The sequence below is a fragment of the Hemitrygon akajei genome, chromosome 13 (genome assembly GCF_048418815.1).
Source record: "Hemitrygon akajei chromosome 13, sHemAka1.3, whole genome shotgun sequence".
Lineage (NCBI taxonomy): Eukaryota > Metazoa > Chordata > Chondrichthyes > Myliobatiformes > Dasyatidae > Hemitrygon > Hemitrygon akajei.
This window is the reverse complement of record NC_133136.1, coordinates 103,402,149-103,419,969: the sequence shown is the minus strand read 5'-3', so window position 1 is coordinate 103,419,969 and position 17,821 is coordinate 103,402,149.

Below are 17,821 nucleotides of genomic sequence, written 5' to 3'. Positions count from 1 at the left end.
CCTCCCCCACCTCACCCCCTCCCTACTTTTTGCTTTCTAAAGTGGTTACTCATTATGCAACTCACTTGACAATTCGTCCCTCCCCACTGATCTCCCTCCTTGCATTTACCCTTGCAAGTGGAACAAGCGCTACACCTGCCCCTACACCTCCTTCCTCAATACCATTCAGGGCCCCAAACATTCCTTCCAGTTGAGGCGACACTTCACCTGTGAGTATGTTGTGATCATACACTGGGTCCGGTGCGGCCTCCTGTATGAGGGTTAGAAGATGGCTTCGCTGAGCACCTACACTCCATCTGCTGGAAAAATTAGGATCTCCCAGTGGCCTCCCACTGTAATTCTACCTCCCATTTCCATTTTGACATGTCAGTCCATGGCCTCCTCGGTTGTCACCAGGAGGCCATACTTAGGATGGAGGATTAACTCCATCTATTCTGCCTTGGTAGCCTGCACCCTGGTGGCATGAAAAGCAATTTGTCGAACTAATGCTGCCCCTTGACCATTCCCCATTCTCATTTTGCTCTCTTACCTATTTCCTTACCTGCCCATCACCTCCCTCTGGTGCTCCTCTCCCCTTTTTCTTTCTTCCATGGACTTCTGTCTTCTGCTATCAGATCCCCTTTCTCCAGCATTTTATCTGTTTCACCAATCGACTTCCCAGCTCTTCACTTCACCCCCTTTCCTGGTCTCACCTGTCGCCTTGTATGTTCTTCCTCCACTCCCCTTCTCATCTTTTTTCCCCAATCCTGCTGAAGGGTCTTGGACCAAAACACCGATGGTTTACTCTTTTCCATCGATGCTGCTGGCCTGCTGAGATCCTCCAGCATTTTGTGTGGGATGCTCAGATTTTCAGCAACTGCAGATTCTCTCTCGTTTGGGGCTCTGAGGTTTTATTGCACTTACATTCCTACTCTCTCATCAGAGGGAGACATGAACATCAGAATCAGGTTTATTATCACCGGCATGTGACGTGGAATTTGTTAACTTAGCAGCGGCAGTTCAATGCAATACATAATCTAGCAGAGAAAGAAAAAATAAAAAAAATAAAAAAAATAATAAATAAACAAGTAAATCTATTACGTATATTGAATAGATTAAAAAGTGCAAAAACAGAAATACTGTGTATTAAAAAAAGTGAGGTAGTGTCCAAAGCTTCAATGTCCATTTAGGAATCGGATGGCAGAGGGGAAGAAGCTGTTCCTGAATTGCTGAGTGTGTGCCTTCAGGCTTCTGTACCTCCTGTATGATGGTAACAGTGAGAAAAGGACATGCTCTGGGTGCTGGAGGTCCTTAATAATGGACGCTGCCTTTCTGAGACACTGCTCCCTACAGATGTCCTGGGTACTTTGTAGGTTAGTACCCAAGATGGAGATGACTAGATTTACAACCTTCTGCAGCTTCTTTTGGTCCTGTGCAGTAGCCCCTCCATACCAGACAGTGATGCAGCCTGCCAGAATGCTCTCCATGGTACAACTATAGAAGTTTTTGATTGTATTTGTTGACATGCCAAATCGCTTCAAACTCCCAATAAAGTATAGCCACTGTCTTGCCCTCTTTATCAGTATTTTGGGACCAGGTCAGATCCTCAGAGATCTTGACACCCAGGAATTTGAAGCTGCTCACTCTCTCCACTTCTGATCCCTCTATGAGGATTGGTATGTGTTTCTTCATCTTACCCTTCCTGAAGTCCACAATCAGCTCTTTCGTCTTACTGATGTTGAGTGCCAGGTTGTTGCTGCAGTACCACTCCATTAGTTGGCATATCTCACTCCTGTATGCCCTCTCGTCACCATCTGAGTTTCTACCAACAATGGTTGTATCGTCAGCAAATCTATAGATGGTATTTGAGCTATGCCTAGCCACAAAGACATGTGTATAGAGAGAGTAGAGCAGTGGGCTAAGCACACTCCCCTGAAGTGCATCAGTGTTGATCGTCAGCGAGGAGGAGATGTTATCACCAAACTGCACAGAATGTGGACTTCTGATTAGGAAGATGAGGATCCAATTACAGAGTGAGGTACAGAGGCCCAGGTTCTGCAACTTCTCAATGAAGAGTGTGGGAATGATGATATTAAATGCTGAGCTATAGTCAATGAACAGCATCCTGACGTAGGTATTTGTGTTGTCCAGGTGGTCTAAAGCCACGTGGAGAACCATTGAGACTTTATCTGCTGTTAACCTAATGTAGCGATAGGCCTGGCCCCATTGTTAAGATAAGAGATTCCCAGATAAGATTATTAATTGAAGCACAGTGGTCATCGAGGTGGATGTGAGAAAACACGTCCAGCGCCTTACCTTACTCTGAGGGCATGGTGCAAGCTCAGTTATCAAGCATGATACCCAGAGTGCTTGTGGCATTGCCTTTCCTTTTCACTTATGAATGCTAAAGCAGACAACTCAAGGACAGTGCTGCATTTAGAAGCTGATCAGTAAGATTCAAGATAGTCATTCTTCAGAACACAAGCGTAAAGAAGAACAAAATGATACCTTGACTATGCCAGGCCTGCACTACTCCATACCCTTCGCTGTGCAGTTTCACCTCCCACTGTGGGTTGCTCCACCAAAATTCTCCTTTGAATCTTCCATCCATTTTGGTCCTATGTTCTGTACCCAGTACTGGAGTTGCCCTATTCTCTGTCCTGTCAGCAAGGCAAGCTCTTCCTGCACTGCACCCACACCCTTGTTGCTCAACTCCTGATATGGATTACAATAGCTATTTGCAAAATGTACGCCTGGAGGGTCTTCAGGCCACTGTGGATACAAGATCTGTGGAGTCCACACTGAGTATGGTCCATCAATATATTCTGCCTAAAATGAGTGAGGTGGTTAGCACAACGCTTCACAATTGAGGTGGCCCACCGTTGCCTGTAAGGTGTTTGTACGTTCTCCCCACGGCCACATGCGTTTCCTCCAGGTGCTCTGGTTTCTTCCCACAGAGCAAAGACTTACCAGTTGGTAGGTTAATTGGTCAGTGTAAGTTGTCCCTTGATTAGGCCGGGGTTAAGATAAGGGATTGTTGGGTGGCACATCTTGAGGGGCTGGAAGGGCTTAGTCAGTTCTGTATCTCAATAAAATTAATAGAAATCCAGAAAGCTGTTTTAAAATGTCGGTGTTCTTTGGAATCTGGCCATTGCCAGTAAGGCCAGTGTTTTTTGTTCATTCTTAACTCACCTTGAAATGTTGATGAATCATCTTCCTGCTGTCCTGCTGGTAAAAATGCTCCCATCTTGTTAACAGGGACTGAGTTCCTGGAATTAAATACCAAGAAGAATCAGCCACATATTTCTGAGTCAGAATATTGTGATCTGAAGGGGGGTGGGGGCAGGAGAAAATCAGCTGGTACTGTTAGTCGGTGCTTACCAGATGCTCCAGTCTTCTCTTTAATAGTAAAAAAAAAACACAAACTGCTGAAAGAGCTCAAAAGGTCAGGCAGCATTTGTGGAGGGGAATGGACAGTCAATGTTTCTGGGCAAGACACTTCACCTGGACTGAAGACCATTGATTTGGACTAGTTGAGGGAGAATGAATCTAGCTGGGTAGTTGGGAGCATGAAGGAACATAGTAGGAGGTTGTTACTCAAATTGGAACATCCAATGTTGATGATATTGAGTTATTGGCTAGCCAAGCATAATACAAGTTCATTTTTTTCTTCTACTTTACATCTGGCCTCACCATGGCAGTGGAGGAAGCTGAGAATAGACTGGTCAGCTTGGGAGTGCAATGAAGAGTTCAAATGACATGCAACCAGAAAAACTCAAGGTGGACATGCTGCTGGGCCTCTGCAGAACGGTCATGTAGTTTACACATGGTTTCACCAATGCAATAGATACCACATTGTGAACACTGGGCAGGCTGCATGAGAACCTTCTTCCAGCAGGTTGTATTATGGTCCTGATACTAGTACCTCCAGTCTCATGTCTCTATGTTTCACTTCTATAGTGGTCAGAGCACACATGCACTACAGAAGGTTACCAAGTCTGTGCTTGATCTTGTCAATGTAGAGGAGGCCACATCATGAGCACCGAATGCAACAGAGCAGGCTGGAGGAGATGCACACGAATCTCTGCTTTACTTGGAAGATTTAATGAGAGGGCAGCATAAAGATAGGTGCTCTGTGTGCATCAAGGGAAGTGGGTGTTAAAGCACCTCACATGATGATACTGTCAGCCAGTTTGAAACTGTCTAATTTAACATCTAGTCCCAATACTTTCAGGCAGGGTTGCTAGTTGAGTTAGATCATCAGGGGGTTATCAGACTTGGTGTGAATGCCTAGTATTCAGTAGCTCCATGGATTGAACTGACAGAAGGGAAATACATAAAATTAATTCAGAACCAAACCATTAAACTATCAAAATTAATCAACCTTGTAAAATATTTTGAAAAATTAATTAAAAGTAGTTCTAAAGATTAAAGAGATTTTAAAAGTAAAAGCACATATACCATATCATTTTAAATAAATTCCAGTAATGGAAAAAAGTCAGTAGATCTTATTAGAACAATACAAAATATTAAACTAAAAAGTTGCTTGCTTCAAAACAATTTAAGGATGATCATTATTAAGCAATAGTCAATTTAGTTTATATATGACATTGATGACAGTAATTACAGCAAGAAATTGATGATCAATCTAAAATATTGATAAATGAGTGAGATATGGTATTGTTCTTGTAATACCCTTCTACATGTGCATTTGAGATAGAAGGCCAAATGAAAAAAAAAATCACATCAGTCATCTTGGTGACTCTGTACATTTTGCTCTTAAATGAATAAGTTGTCAGCAAATTCAGCGAGTCAGGATGAAACAAAACTTGGAAAGGCTGGTGTCAGATCAGGGACAGTTAACAAGCACAGGAGGCACTGGCTTTCAGACCATTTCAATAATGGAAGAACTGCTTTCACAGAATTCATACAACACGGCTCAAGATTTTGAGATACTGGATAAAGATCACTCTTACATAATTCATGTGATTAAAAAGTAAATTAATAAAAAAAAATTGTATTGTTCAGCTCACATTTCTTGATGTACGAGCCAGTGATTCACTTTATGGAAAATAGTAATATGAACTGCTTTACAGCAAGGCAGCCTCCTTGTAATACATGGGTCATTGATATTTGTTGGTGGGATATCCTGACTGACTCACCTGATTAACCTTTGATAAGACCTAGCAATTGATATGATGACACACCACCACTTGGGTTTATAAGGCGAAAGCTGGGATATCAAAGTAGGAGGGATGGTGGAGGGTTGTAGAAACCAATGCCCAGTGGTGTACCATGCAGTTTGCTGCTGGTCCCTTAAAGATCATCCTATATATACACTGGCAATTTTAATAGGAATGTAGGAGGTATGAGTTGTACGTCTGCAGATGACACAAAAATTAGCAGCTCTGTTGAGTATGCAGGGGATAGTCATAGGGTTCAGAACAATATTGATCAGCCGATCAATGGGTAGAGCAGCGGGAGAAAGAATCCAATCCTGATAAGTGCAAAGTGATTCATTTTGGACTGTCCAAAATGGTAGGACATACACCATGAGCATTTATGTTCTGGTGAGTTTTGAGGAACTAAGGGACCTTAGTTTTCACCTCTAATGATCTCCAAAGGTGGGAGCACAGGTAGATATGACGACAAGGAAGAGGAAAATTTACAAGATGCTGGCTTTTATTAGCTAGGACGTGGTGGTACAAACTTATAAGATATCAGTCTGGCCACAACTAGGGTGTTGTGTGCTGTTCCAGCTGCCACATGTTATTATACTGAAAAAGCTATTTAGCTGACAATGTATGGGACAGAATGCTTTAGTTATGAGGAGGTACGGGGTAGACTGGCTTTGCTTTTCATTGAAGTGTAGGGGGCTGAGGGGCTACATCTTCATGGTATACAAACTAAGAGAGGTGTTGTTAAGGTTGAAAGTAAGATACCTTTCCCTGTAACACCTACCAACAGGAAAGATGTAAATAAGGTTGAAAGAATACAGAGAAAATTGTCAAGGACGTTGCCCGGACTGGGGACCTGAGTTACAAGGAAAGATTAAATAGGTTAGAACTGTAATTCCTTGGAATGTGGAATATCAAAGGGAGATTTGATAGAGGTATACAAAATTATGAGGGGTATTGACAGGCTTAATGCCAGCAGGCTTTTTCCACTGATGTTGGGTGGGACAACTAGAGGTCATGGGTTAAGGCTGAGAGTGAAAAGTTCAAGGGGCACATGTTGGAAAACCTCTTCACTCATAGGGTTACGAGATTGTGGTACAAGCCGACAGTGCAAGTGGAGATGCAAGCTCGATTTCAGCATTGAAGAGAAGTTTGGATAGGTGCATGGATGGTAGGGGTATGGAGGGCTATGATCCAGTGGTACAGGTCGATGGGAGTAGGCAGTTTAAACAGTTTGGCACAACCTATCAGCCTAGATGGACCGAAGGGCCTGTTTTGATGCTGTATTTTTCTATAACTCTAAGAGTAATACTTAATAATTAGTACACTATTTACCTCTAAAGTACTACAAATTAAATTTCAGTACTTATTTTTAAAGAATCAAAACCAAAACACGAAATTACAAGCAACCTGACTACTTTCATTTTACATCAAAACGAAACCTATCATCTCATCCAATTGTTGTGAAACAAAGGCATATGTAATCTACTGTTACGTACCCCGTAACTGGGTGTCTGACCAGCAGAGAAAGAAGAATCCGTTGGAGTCTGGTGGTACCAAACTAAAGGTGTTTATTAGTAAACTACACAATACAATATTAAAAATGCAAATATACATATAAAACAAGTTAGCAGTAATAAACCTGAAAGTGTAGGAATAATAATAAACAAGCTCCATTGATGTCTAGGGGTAAATGAATTGTCATAGGAAAGTATAGAGTTCAGTTCATAAATGCTGAGGTGGGGGGGGGGGGTGGAAGGAGGGAGAGGGAGAGGGAGAGGGAGATATATATATATATATATATATATATATAACAGCAACAGCTGTGGCAGGCAAACCTTTTGTGGCTTTCTTTATCCGTCGTGTTGCTGTGGCCATTCAGTTATGACCTCTCTGGTCTTCAGCTAGACCGTTCTTCTGTGGTGGACTCGTCACTCTGGCATGAGTGGACACACACACAAGTCCCCACCGGCCCTGCTGTAACACTGTGAGCTTTACTGACCGATCTCCTGGTTTGGTCTCCGAAGCCCCCACCTTTCTGTGGGTTCCCAACACTCAGTCAGTGTCCACTGGTGTGTCTGAAGGGTGTCTCTCCAGACCTGTCTTTTATCCCCACTCACGGGGTCTCAGCTATCCATCAACTCTGAATGACTGTGTCCATCAAATCAGGCTGTGGTGAACTATATATACCTGTCTGGACACACCCCCTGATGACTGCTCCTGTGGCTCCTCCCACAGACCCCTGTATAAAGGTGATGGAGGTCTGAGCCCGGCCTCTCAGTCTCCAGGATGTAGCATGGTGGTCACTCACTGCTTGTTCCTTCTTCCAGTCAATAAAAGCCGATACCTCGCTTTTACGTCTCAGAGTGAGTTATTGATGGTGCATCACAGGCCACTCCTGCTATCTCCTGAGGAATGTAAAGTCCTTGTAGTGGAAGGTAAATAATCCAGGAAGAGTCAAAACAGTAAATCAACAGTATCTCTCCCCCTCTTATCTGTAGCAAATGTTCTTGCCTGGGCTTTATCTCTCTCTCTTATGAGCAGCATAGCAACAGCAATGGTTCGTAATTCTCAGGAGGGGGGGTTGGGAATGGTTAACTCTGCACCCCATTGACCATCAGGTCTGTTCATCACTCATAACACTACACACACAAAATGCTGGTGGAACACAGCAGGCCAGGCAGCATCTATAGGAAGAAGTACAGTCGATGTTTCAGGCCGAGACCCTTCATTAGTCCCAATGAAGGGTCTCGGCCCGAAATGTCGATTGTACTTCTCCCTATAGATGCTGCCTGGCCTGTTGCGTTCCACCAGCATTTTGTGTGTGTCGGTTGAATTTCCAGCATCTGCCGATTACCTCATGTTTGCATTTGTAACCTTATGTTTTGCATAACTATTGGGGAAGTTACATATTCCTGCATACTTCCAATTTCTGTTATGATTATCCATGATGTGTGGAAGATAACTTGGCCTTTATGATGGATTTATAGACTTCCGAATACTGGACATTATTTAGCACCACAATTTGAATAGCATAATGCTGACAAAGGCTTGGTTTAAATTCATCTTCTAAACCTAGCTGATTAAAATAATATTTAATGTGTTATTTCACGATTAGTGGCCCAAAAGCCTGGGCAGAAATTTTTAAAAATGCAGCGTGTCCACAAACAAAATTTGTGAATTGTTTTGCGCAAGTTGTTTATTGCAATCCGGAGAGAAAAATATCTGCGAAACACACACACAAAAAAGTTTTATTTAAATTTCCTATTTACAGTGGAGTTCAATCTGTACTCAATATGAAAATTCCTAAACCAGTTTACAGGAGAGTTTGCTTAAAACTATAAGGTTGAAGTGGTGCTCTGAATTAATAATAGTTGGATTGTTAAATTTAGGGTAATGGGAAGAGAAATTTCTTGGGTTCCACATTAGTTACTCATTTTTCACAGACTATTTCAGACCTGAATGATGTTAGGCCAAAAGGCTGGCTAGCTAAATGTTTAATCATCATGTAAGTATTAGGAGTGCAACAGGACTAATCATGAACTATATGTAGATAATGTACTATGGAAACTGAAGAACTTGCAAGTATTATATTGAATACAGTAAATGAGTTGATGTGCAACATTCTCAGGATTATTTATGTAAAATCATACAAACAGGCAAGAGGAAGATCCAACTATAACAGTGTTATAGGAGGCAAGATTTTGCTGGGCCTTCTGATCACTGCAGTATGAAAATCAGATGGTTTCACTTCCCAAGTCCTTAATTGCCATTTCCTGATACTCCCAGCTGAATACAGAAGGAAACGTATCATGTCTGAGGAGCACTTAGGAGCAGTAAATAGATAAATTGATTTGCTGTTGTCGCATGTACTAAGGTCGCATCTGGAATTTCCAGTTGGCAGACGATTTCCCTCCACGCCGCTCTGACATGTTGGGAAATCATATACATGGCAGGTTACAGCTGTGGTTTGCCTTTGCCTTCTGCCAGGTGAGTTTTTTTTATATCACCAGCTCTTAACCCAGCACAGATGGAGACTGTGCAAGGGAGCCGGCCGGATTTGAACTTGGGACCTCTGACCCCGAAGTCCAGCATTGATGACACTGTGCTACCAGCTGGAAACACAATGGTATAGAGTGAAAAGCATGAATACCATCCATACAAATCATTTCATTATACAACGGAACATTGAGGTAAAACAACAGCAGAATGAACATAGAGGTGTAATAGTTATAGAGAAAGTGCATTGCAGGTAGATAATAGGGAGAAAGGTTGATTGTGAGGAAGATAGTGAGGTCAAGTGTCTGCCTTATTTTACTAGGAAATTATTCAATAGCCTTCGAACAGTGTGATGGAAAGCTGTCCTGGAGTCTAGCGGCATGTACATTCAGGTCTTTGTATCTTTTAGACAATAGACAATAGGTGCAGAAGTAGACCATTCGGCCCTTCGAGCCTGCACCGCCATTTTGAGATCATGGCTGATCAATTCCTTATCAATACCCGGTTCCTGCCTTGTCCCCATATCCCTTGATTCCCCCATCCATAAGATACCTATCTAGCTCCTTCTTCAAAGCATCCAGAGAATTGGCCTCCACTACCTTCCAAGGCAGTGCATTCCAGACCCCCACAACTCTCTGGGAGAAGAAGTTTTTCCTTAGCTCTGTCCTAAATGACCTACCCCTTATTCTCAAACCATGCCCTCTGGTATTGGACTCTCCCAGCATCTGGAACATATTTCCTGCCTCTATCTTGTCCAATCCCTTAATAATCTTATATGTTTCAATCAGATCCCCTCTCAATCTCCTTAATTCCAGCGTGTACAAGCCCAGTCTCTCTAACCTCTCTGCATAAGATAGTCCAGACATCCCAGGAATTAACCTCGTGAATCTACGCTGCACTTCCTCTACAGCCAGGATGTCCTTCCTTAACCCTGGAGACCAAAACTGTACACAATACTCCAGGTGTGGTCTCACCAGGGCTCTGTACAAATGCAAGAGGATTTCCTTGCTCTTGTACTCAATTCCCTTTGTAATAAAGGCCAACATTCCATTAGCCTTCTTCACTGCCTGCTGCACTTGCTCATTCACCTTCAGTGACTGATGAACAAGGACTCCAAGATCTCTTTGTCTTACTCCCTTACCCAACTCTATACCTTTCAGATAATAATCTGCCTTCCTGTTCTTACTCCCAAAGTGGATGACCTCACACTTACTCACATTAAACGCCATCTGCCAAGTATCTGCCCACTCTCCAAGTCACCCTGAATTCTCCTAACATCCTCATCACATGTCACACTGCCACCCAGCTTAGTATCATCAGCAAATTTGCTGATGTTATTTTCTATGCCTTCATCCAAATCGTTAACATAAATGGTAAACAGCTGTGGTCCCAATACCGAGCCCTGTGGCACCCCACTAGTCACCACCTGCCATTCCGAGAAACACCCATTCACCGCTACCCTTTGCTTTCTATCTGCCAACCAGTTTTCTATCCATGTCAATGTCTTCCCCCCGATGCCCTGAGCTTTGATTTTACCCACCAATCTTCTATGTGGGACCTTATCAAATGCCTTCTGAAAATCGAGGTACACTACATCCACTGGATCTCCCCCGTCTAACTTCCTGGTTACATCCTCGAAAAACTCCAACAGATTAGTCAAGCATGATTTACCCTTGGTAAATCCATGCTGGCTCGGCCCAATCCTATCACTGCTATCAAGATATGCCACTATTTCATCTTTAATAATGGACTCTAGCATCTTTCCCACCACCGATGTCAAGCTGACAGGTCGATAGTTCTCTGTTTTCTCCCTCCCTCCTTTCTCAAAAAGTGGGATAACATTAGTCATTCTCCAATCCTCAGGAACTGATCCTGAATCTAAGGAACATTGGAAAATGATTACCAAAGCATCTGCAATTTCCAGGGCCACCTCCTTTAGTACCCTAGGGTGCAGACCATCTGGACCTGGGGATTTGTCAGCCTTCAGTCCCATCAGTCTTCCCATCACCGTTTCCTTCCTAATGTCAATCTGTTTCATTTTCTCTGTTACCCTATGTTCTTGGCCCATCCATACATCTGGGAGATTGCTTGTGTCTTCCTTAGTGAAAACAGATCTAAAGTACTCATTAAATTCTTCTGCCATTTCTCTGTTTCCCATAACAATTTCACCCAATTCATTCTTCAAGGGCCCAACATTGTTCTTAACTATCTTCTTTCTCTTCACATACCTAAAAAAGCTTTTGCTATCTTCCTTTATATTCCTGGCTAGCTTGCGTTCGTACCTCATTTTTTCTCCCCGTATTGTCCTTTTAGTTAAGTTCTGTTGTTCTTTAAAAACTTCCCAATCATCTGTCCTCCCACTCACCTTAGCTCTGTCATATTTCCTTTTTTTTATATGCTATGCAGTCTCTGACTTCCTTTGTCAACCACTGAGGCCCCTTTCCCCCCTTTGAATCTTTCCTTCTCTGGGGGATGAACTAATTTTGCACCTTGTGCATTATTCCCAAGAATACCTGCCATTGCTGTTCCACTGTCTTTTCTGCTAGGCTATCTGTCCAGTCAACTTTGGCCAGCTCCTCCCTCATGGCTCCATAGTTTCCCCTGTTCAACTGCAACACTGACACCTCCGAGCTGCCCTTATCCTTCTCAAATTGCAGATAAAAGCTTATCATATTGTGATCACTACCTCCTAATGGCTCCTTTACTGCGAGATCGCTTATCAAATCCTGTTCATTACATAACACTAAATCCAGAATAGTCTTGTCCCTGGTCGGCTCTCGTACAAGCTGTTCCAAGAACGCATCCCGTAGGCACTCTACAAACTCCCTATCCTGTGGTCCAGCACCAACCTGATTCTCCCAGTTCACCTGCATGTTGAAATCCCCCATAACTACTGCGACATTACCTTTGCCACATGCCAATGTTAACTCCCTATTCAACTTGCACCCAATATCCATGCTACTGTTTGGTGGCCTGTAGACAACACCCATTTGGGTCCTTTTGCCCTTACTGTTCCTCAGTTCTATCCACACAGACTCTACTTCTCCTGACCCTATGTCCCCCCTTGCAAAGGACTGAATCTCATTCCTCACCAACAGGGCCACCCCACCCCCTCTGCCCACATTTCTGTCCCTACGATAGCACGTATACCCTTGTACATTCATTTCCCAGGTCTGATCTCCCTGCAGCCATGTCTCCGTTATCCCAACAACATCATAGTTACCCATTCGCACCTGGGCTTCAAGCTCATCTGCCTTATTCCTGACACTTCGTGCATTCAGATATAGAATTTTTAACCCATTTCTCCTCACTCTGTTTGAATTGCTGCCTATTGTGCTTAACCCAGCTCCCCGAACTCCCATCGGGCTATACACCCCTAGAATTTTGTTGTCCTTCCTACATCTACTTATTGCAACACATTTAACTCCATGTTCCGTCAGACCATCCCTCTGTACACGAGTCCTCCTTATCACTTGTTCCGCCCCACCTTCCTCTACTACACACTTAATATTCCGGAACCGTGTAGTCCCCACCTGTCCTTTATTCATCCTCTCGCTATCCTCTCTCACATTCTGGATCCCTGCCCCCTGCAAATTTAGTTTAAACCCCCCCAAGAAGCTCTAGCAAACTTCCCTGCAAGAATGTTAGTACCGCTCCAGTTCAGGTGTAAACCGTCCCTTCGGAACAGATCCCACCTTCCCTGGAACAAGGCCCAATTATCCACAAACCTGAAGCCCTCCCTCCTGCACCATCCTCTCAGCCACGTATTAATCTTTATAATCCTCCTGTTCCTTGCCTCGCTCACACGTGGCACAGGTAGCAATCCTGAGATTGTTACCCTGGAGGTCCTGCTCTTCAGCTTCACACCTAACTCCCTGAACTCCCTACGCAGGACCCCCTCACTCATCCTACCCACGTCATTGGTCCCTACATGGACCACAACACCTGGATTCTTGCCCTCCCTCTTGAGAATAACTTGCACCCGATCTGAGATGTCTCGGACCCCGGCACCAGGGAAGCAACATACCATCCGAGACTCCCGATCTTCCCCACAAAATCTCCTCTCCGCCCCCCTGACTATAGAATCCCCTATCAATACCGTTCTCTTCTCTTCCCTCCTCCCCTTCCTAGTCGAGGGTCCAACCTCAGTGCCAGAGACAGGACCACTGCAGCTTGTTCCTGGTAGGTCATCCCCACCAACAGTATCCAAAACGGTATACTTATTTTTGATGGGAACGGCCACAGGGGTGCTCTTCTCTCTCTGTCTGCTCCCCCTGCCTCTCTTGACTGTCACCCATTTGCCTACCTCCTGTCTTTTCGGTGTGACTGCCTCCTGATAACTCTTATCTATCTCTGCCTCTGCCTCCCGAATGATCCGTAGTTCATCCAGCTCCTGCTCCAATTCCCTAACTCGGTCTGATAGGAGCTGCAGCTGGATGCACCTATTGCAGGTGTGGTCTTCAGGGACAACTGTGTTAACCCTGACCTCCCACATACTGCATACAGAGCACAGCATTGCTCTAACTGTCTCCCCCATTACCTGATCCTAGATTAGTCAGAATAAATGAAAAACAGGCTTCTTGTCGAAGTCCTCTTGCGCCGAAGGCTGCTGAGCCAAAGCCCAGCACTCTGCTCCTGCGCACTCTGCTGCCCGCACCGACGCTGCCCGCTCCTGAAAGTGGGCCGCTTTTTAAAGCCCGCGCTCGCCGCTGACATCACCCGCGCTTGCGCAGCTTTACCTTCTTCCTCAGGTATTCTCCAGGTAGGTCCGAGGGTCTCGGCCTACCTACAACGGCTGATCCTCCGATCTCCAGTCGTATGTCGATCACGAGCACTCCTTACTCCCGCTCCGCTGCCTGCACCGACAGATGATAGAGCAGAAAAGAGAAAATGTCCAGGGTGGGTGGGGTCTGTGACTACTTTATCAGGCTGTGAGAAGTATAGACAGAGTGCACGGAGGGGAGGCTAGTTAATGTCATGTGTTGAGCTATGTCCACGACTCTCTGTCGTTTTATAGGAACATGGGCAAAATAGTTGCCATACCAATCTGTGATGGATCTGGATGGGACGCTCTCTACGGTGCATCGATAAAAACTAATGAGGGCCAAAGGGGTCATGCCAAATTTCCTTAGACTCCTGAGCAAGTAGAGGCGTTTGTGGCTTACTTGGCTGTGGCATCCACATGGTTGGATGAGGATGGGGTATTAGTGATGTTCACTCCTAGGAGCCTGAGGCTCTCAACCCCTTTGAGCTTAGCATTGCTGATGTTAACAGGAATATGTGAACTGACTCTAGCAATCCCCCCCCCACCCCCGCAACTTCCTGACGTCAATGATCCATTCTTTTTTTCTGCTGACAAACAGGTTGGAAAGGTTATTGTTATGACACCATTCTGGCAGGCCTCCATCTCCCTTCCTGTACTCTGACTCTATATCATTATTTGAGGTATGGCCAACTTCAAAGTTTAAAGTTCAAAATAAATTTATATCAACCTACATCCATCTCACTACACACAGCTCTGAGAATCACTTCCTTGTGGGCGTACTCAATAAATCCAAGAACCACAATAGAATCAACAAAAGACCACACCCAACAGGGCAGGCGAACAACCAATGTGTAAATACAAAAGAGAATAATAATAAATAAACAATAAATACTGAGAATGAGATGAAAAATCCCCCAGTCCATAGGTTGCGGGGAGGAGTTCAGAGATGGCACAAGTGAATTTGAGTGAGGTTATCCTCACTGCTTCAAGAGCCTGATGGTTGAGGGGTAATAACTGTTCCCGAAACTGGTGGTGAGGTTCCTGTACTTTCTTCCTGATGGCAGCAGTGAGAAGAGAGCATGGCCTAGATGGTGGAGTGCTATATGATGGGTGCAGGAAAACAGCAACAGCAGTTGTATGATCTGCAAACCTGTAAACAGGAATAGAGCAGAATATGGCTGCGCATTCCTGAGTGTACAGGCAGCTGAGCAGGGGGCTAATACGCAGCCTTGTGTGGCATTTGTGATGAGGATAGGTGTTTCCAGCATTTTGGTCCCTTTCTTCACTTATTATGGGAAGGCATGAATTCAAAGATAATTTAAAAAGGAATGTGAGAATTCCAGGTCTAGGAGTTTGGTGATTGGAGTTATAGTATTGAAAGCAGAGCAGCTGTCAATAAACAATAGTTTGATGTAACACGAGTGAATCTGCAGATGCTGGAAATAAATAAAAACATAAAATGCTGGCAGAACTCAGCAGGCCAGACAGCATCTATGGGAGGAGGTAGTGACGACGTTTTGGGCCAAAACCATTCATCAGGAGTGAAGTAACATGGGATGGTCGAGGGGGGATAAGAAGTGGGGGGGGGGGGGAGGGATAAAGTAGAGAGCTGGGAAGTGATAGGCTGGAGGGAAATGGGCTGGGGGAAGGTGGAGAATTATGGGAAATAAAAGAGAAAGAAAGGTAGGGCTGGGGGGAGATTATAGTGGGGGGGGGGGGGGGGAAAGAGAGAGAAAGAGAACCAGACTAAAATTATAGATAGGGATGGGGTAAGTGGGGGTAGGGGTATCAATGGAGGTCTGTGAGTTGAATGTTCATGCTGGCAGGTAGGAGGCTACCTAGGCGGGAGATAAGGCATTGCTCCATCAATCTGTGTGTGGCCTCATCTTGACAGTAGAGGAGGCCATGGACAGACATGGGGCTTAAAGGGGCTTCCCTTCATCCACTATCAACTCTGCTCTCCATCGCATCTCCCGTATTTCACACAACTCTGCCCTCACCCCATCCCCCTGCCAGCCCACCAGGGATAGAGTCCCCCTGGTCGTCACCTATCACCCTACCAGCCTACAGATCCAACGTATAATCCTCCGTAACTTCTGCCACCTCCTACGTGATCCCACCACCAGCCACATCTTCCCCTCCCCCCCACTCTCGGCTTTCCGCAGGGATCGCTCCCTATGTGACTCCCTTGTCCATTCATTCCCCCCATCCCTCCCCACTGATCTCCCTCCAGGCACTCATCACTGCAAACGGAAGAAGTGCTACACCTGCCCCCACACTTCTTCCCTCACCACCATCCCAGGCCCCAGACAGTCCTTTCAGGTGAGGCACCACTTCACCTGCGAGTCAGCTGGGGTGATATACTGTATCTGTTGCTCCCGATGTGGCCATTTATACATTGGGGAGACCCGCCGCAGACTGGGAGACCGTTTCGCTGAACACCGGCGCTCAATCCTCCAGCAGTGGCGGGATCTCCCTGTGGACACACACTTCAATTCCACAGACCACTCCCACTCCGATATATCTGTCCATGACCTCCTCTACCGTCAAGATGAGGCCACACGCATGTCGATGGAACAATACCTTATCTCCCGCCTAGGTAGCCTCCTACCTGCCGGCATGAACATCCAACTCACTGACCTCCATTGATACCCCTGCCCCCACCTTACCCCATCCCTATCTATAATTTTAGTCTGGTTCTCTTTCTTTTTTCCCCCCTCACTATAATCTCCACCTTCCACCAGCCCATTTCCCTCCAGCCTATCACTTCCCAGCTCTCTACTTCATCCCTCCCCCCACTTCTTATCCCCCCTTGACCATCCCATGTTACTTCACTCCTGATGAAGGGTTTCGGCCCGAAACATCGTCACTACCTCCTCCCATAGATGCTGTCCGGCCTGCTGAGTTCTGCCAGCATTTTGTGTTTTTAATAGTTTGATGTAGTTGTCCTTACTGTCCCAATGATCCAGAGGCACGTAGGGCCAGGGAGATGTGTCTGCTGTGGACGTGTTTCAGTCATAGGTGAATAGCGGTGGATTTTGGTTGTCTGGGAGGCTAGAGTTGATGCATGCCAAGACCAGTCTCTTGAAACATTTCATGATAGTGGATGTCAGAGGCACCAGGTTGTGGTCTTTAAGGCATTTTCCTTAGGTACCAGGAGGATAGTGGTCTTTGTAAAGCATCTGGGAACTTCATATTGAAGAAGTGAGAAGTTAAAATGTCTGCGTATACCACCAACAGCAGGATCTAATGGACCCAAGGGGTGCTCAAGTCACCATAAGAACAATTCTCACCAAGGTAAGGTAAGAAAGGAATAGTAGGGTTTGTTCTTTGACTTACTACCTTGTAAGGAAGTTTAAAAAGTAGAAGAAATTATACAAATCTGAATTTTTGGTGGATGGAACATGAGTGGCTGACAAATTTTGCTGGCCTGTCTCAAGCCATGGAAACACAGGTTCCGATGACATCATCAAGAGGTGTCTGTTCTTTGAGTAATACCTACAAAACCCTGGAGGAACTCAGGCAGCATCTAGAGAAATGAATAAACAATCAACATTTTGTGCCGAGATCCTTCTTCAAGATTATTCATTTCTTTCCATAGAAGCTGCGTGACCTGCGGGGTTCCTCCAGCCTTTTACATGGATTCCTGTGGATTTCCATCATCTGTAGAATATCTTATCTTATCTCTGCTCTTTGACACTGGCATGTAGTGAACTGATATTAGGAACATTAAAGAGGGAAAGCACCATGATCATCTCAACAACACGAATGTGATAGTTCCAATAGTAGGGAAGGGTTAATGTCAAGCTTTGGTTAGTAAAATTCCATGTGTGAAATTTCAGTGATCATCTTTCCTCACTGTGGAATGGCAATGATTTAAAAAATTATTATTTCCCTCAAT